Genomic DNA, 4072 nt, shown 5'->3' with positions numbered 1-4072 from the left:
GTTGTGAGCCACCATGTGGTTGCTGGGATTTGAACTCTGGACCTTCCGAAGAGCAGTCGGGTGCTCTTACCCACTGAGCCATCTCACCAGCCCCTGGCCCCACCTCTTAAGTGCTGATATTACAGGAATATATCACTAAACCTTGCTACTTTTATTTTCTTACACGGGTGTGTGTGTGTGGTGTGCATGTGTATATTCCTGTTTACTTGTGTGGGGGTACACATGTATGTGGGTGAGTGTGTCCACCCAAAGTTGTTGTCAGATTTTTTTCTCAATTTTAACTATGTTAACTATTGAGTCCTGTGCTGAACCCAGAGTTCCCCATTGGCTAGGCTAGCTAGCCAGCTGTCCCGCCCCCCAATCCCTATGTCTGACTCTGTAATGCTGGGATTACAGGCCTTCTTCACACTTGCATGACAAGTCTCTATCTACTGAGACATCTCTTCAGTCCTTATTCATCTTTTCTTTTCTCTAAAAAAAAATATTATTTTAAACAGGGTCTCTCTTTTCTGTAGCTTTGGCTGTCTTAGAACTCACTATGTAGACCAGGCTGGCCTCGAACTCATTGAGATCCATCTGCCTCTGCCTCCCAAGAGTTGTGATTACAGGTATTAGTCATCCTGTCTGGCCTAAAGAAAATGTCTTTCAAATAAAATTAAATTTTATATTTCACATATCAGTATTTTGCCTGCATGTTTGTCTATACACAGCTTGAATGCCTGATGCCCCCATAATCCAGAAGATGATGTCAGGTCCCCGGAAGTAGAGTTGCAGAGTTACTGTTGTGAGCTGCCGTGGGTGCTGGGAATGCAGTTCAGGTGGCTCCTGCCGCAGAGGAGCACAGTGCGGTCCTTGTAGGAACAGAACCTGCCTAGAGCGGGAAGCAGTCAGGGCCCAGGAGGCAGTCACGTGTCATCAAGGCTGTGGGAAGTAGGATAAGCCTGGAGAGGATGCTGGGTGCATGATTCTATGTCTTTTTTTTTTTTTCTGGGGACCCAGACCCTTAGACATATAGTTGAGAAGTAACATCAAAGAGGCAGCTTTGTCAACTGTGACAGCAGCCGTTCTCAATCTTTCTATGCTTTGACCTTCTATTTATTTATTTATTTATTTATTTATTTTTAATTTTTCGAGACAGGGTTTTTCTGTGTAGCCCTGGCTGTCCTGGAACTCACTCTGTAGACCAGGCTGGCCTCAAACTCAGAAATTTGCCTGTCTCTGCCTCCCAAGTGCTGGGATTAAAGGTGTACACCACCACGCCCGGCATGATCCTAAGTCTTAATAAAGGCCTCATTCCCAAAGCTACCTTAGCTGGTTGCCTACCACCATTGGAGTTTGTGAGCTGGGCTAGGAAGTAGATGTGACTCCCCAGCCTCTCGAATATTAGGGAGTTGTTAGATACTTACAGGTTTCAGGGACATTAGGGCTGTACCCCTCCCTTCTGGTAAACAGACTTGAAAACCCAGGACTCTGATTACTCATGGAGGAATGGGCCTGAGTCCTATCTTTGGCCCTGACACTGGTCCCAGGATTCTAAACCACTGGGAACACTGGCTAGCTGGATTATATCTCTCGGGTCTAATGTATTCCAAGCTGACTTTATCTTCCTTCCTCCACCTCCTGAGTTCTGAGATTGAAGATTTTTGCCACTAGGCTAGCTAGGAGGTTCTGATAACAGAGCATGTAACACTGCAGTCCAAATGGGCCTGCCAGTCACTTGGACAGACGAGTGCCTCAGGAAAAGCTGCTGCTGGTTCTGGGGCAGGCAAGGCAAAGGTGCTTGCTGTACAAACCTTGAGACCCGAGTTTAATACCTGAAGCCCACATAGAGTGGAAGTGGAGAGCGGGCTCCAGGGAGTTCTCCTCTGGCCTCCACACCAATTCCTTGTCCCATCCATGAATATTTAAAAAATAAATTTTAAAAGGTGTTTATTCTAAAGATTTCAGAATACGTTGGGTGTGGTAGCGCACACCTGTAATCCCAGTAGTGGGGAATCTGAGACAGGAGGATCACTGAGAGTTTAAGACCAGCCTGGTTTATATAGCAAGACTGTTTTAAAATATAAAAATATTAAGAAAGGAAAAAGAGTACAAAGCTTGCAGAAGAAGGGTGTGGCCTCCTTGGTCACTGTCAGTTCTTGTCCAAGGATGCTCTATGAGAGGTTCTGCTTGCCTTTTGGACTACACTCTGTCTTGTCTGAGTTCTTTTTCATTTTTAAAATATTTATCTTGTATGTATGTATGTATGAATGTATGATGTATGTCTGTATGTATTATGTATGTGTGTGTGTGTGTATGTATGTATGTATGTGTGTGAGCACATGTGTGTGTAGCTCAGGCTGGTTGCAGACTTGCTAGAATTGTGTGTGCCATAATGCCGGATACTCAGCAGAATAATTTCAAGGGAGATCTTGAGACCCTAGGAGACTAAAGATCCCGATGGCAAGAGCAGATGGCCACTCTGGCTTCTGTCACTCTCAGGAAGTACTACAGGGCAGGAACAGCCTTTCTTCCTCAGGAGGAAATATTTACACATAATTTACACTGACGGAAGAAAAATCACAAGAGAGAGAGAGAAACAGGCAACGTCTAGAAACTTAGACACATTCTCTAGACGTGAGTGCTGGGAGGACAGCCTGTGACAAAGTCCATCCACGTGTGGTACTGACTTTTGGTCGTCTTTCAACTATGCTGTAAATGGTGAGGAAGTTGCTGGGAGAAGGACAGGACAACCGAGTCCTTCAGAAAGCTCCTGCTGTCTGCTCCCTGGGAAAGGGCAGTCCTGAAACTCTTAAGCCAAAGAATAAAGTCTAAAGCCCAAGGGTCTGTGCTTCGGGGTTGAGTCTTCCTTTTTCTTTAACGTGTGTGTACGTGCACGCGCACATGAGTGCTCTTAGAGGCCCACAGAGGACATGGAATCTCCTAGAACTGGAACTGTAGTGGGTTGTGAGCTGCCAGATGTGTGCTGGTAACAGCAGTCAGTCTCTCACAAGGGCAATAGTGCCTTAACAGCTGAGCCCTCTCTCCAGTCCTGAAGTTTTCTTTTTTTTTCCTCTTTGACGTAGCCTCATGTAGCCCAGGTTGGCCTCAGACCGTCTGTGCAGCTAGTTAAGAGTGACTGCACCTACTGAGTATTGGGGTCACAGACTTGCACCACCAGGTTTCTGGACATCGAACCTATGGTTTCATGCGTGCCAGGCAGTCAGTCACCCTTCCAACCAAGCTGCTGGGGTCAAGGTCCTTGGAAACGCCATAGCAGCATGTTGGAGGTGGTGGTGGGGCTCTGCTGTGGCCCCTGGAGTAGCAAGGAGTGAATAGAACCCAAATCATATACAGACCCTCTCTTTCCTTTCTCCCCTTCTCTCCATTTCCCATTTCTCCCAGATTTATAGAAAACAGAAAGATTTATGGGGTCAGCTTTAGAGGAAAAGTTATGATACTGTTTTTGGAACTGGAGAGATGGCTCAGGTTAAGAGCACTGGCTATACTCATAGAATATTTGGCAACATCTGGAGGCGGTTTTTTATTTTCACAGATGAGGAGAGGGGAGGTACCATGTCTGTGTAGAGTTAGGGATGATGTTAAATGTCCTACAGTGTGGACAGATCCTCAGAGGATCTGATCTCAACATCACCAGTTCTAAAGTTGAGATCTGTGCTTTCAAGCTTCCTTAGTGTATGGTTAAAGGGCATGAGGATACGGGGAGCTTTTGTGTTGTGGTGGTGGTCAGACAGTTTTATATATTTAAGATTAACTTCGGTCATTTTCCACTCTCCCATTCCCCTCCTTCATCCTCTGCCCTCTCCTGTCTCTTAACCGCTGTAGGCCGCACATAAAAGTAAGACCTGAAGGGAAAAGGGAAGGGGCTCTTGCTTGCTTGAGCACAGGATGGGACACAGGAGAACTCTTTTTAAAAGTTTTTATGGTTAGCATACAAAATACTGAGTTTCACATTTTCACGCAGGCATATTCATTGCCTTATTCATACTCACTTCCAGCCAACTTCCTTTCCCCCTCTCCCTTCAGCCCCTTCTCCATCTCTCCCCTCCCCTCCCCCCTCCCCCTCCCCTCC

General features: G+C 46.1%; 1 protein-coding gene across 1 annotated transcript in view; it reads left to right on the top strand.

The window, feature by feature from the left end:
• Positions 1-4072, top strand: part of Litaf (lipopolysaccharide induced TNF factor) — a 37240-nt gene that overhangs the window by 5767 nt on the left and 27401 nt on the right. The window lies entirely within an intron of this gene.

Source organism: Mus caroli, chromosome 16, assembly GCF_900094665.2.
Source record: "Mus caroli chromosome 16, CAROLI_EIJ_v1.1, whole genome shotgun sequence".
NCBI classification, from domain to species: Eukaryota; Metazoa; Chordata; class Mammalia; order Rodentia; family Muridae; genus Mus; species Mus caroli.
This window is presented reverse-complemented; position numbering and strand designations above follow the sequence as displayed.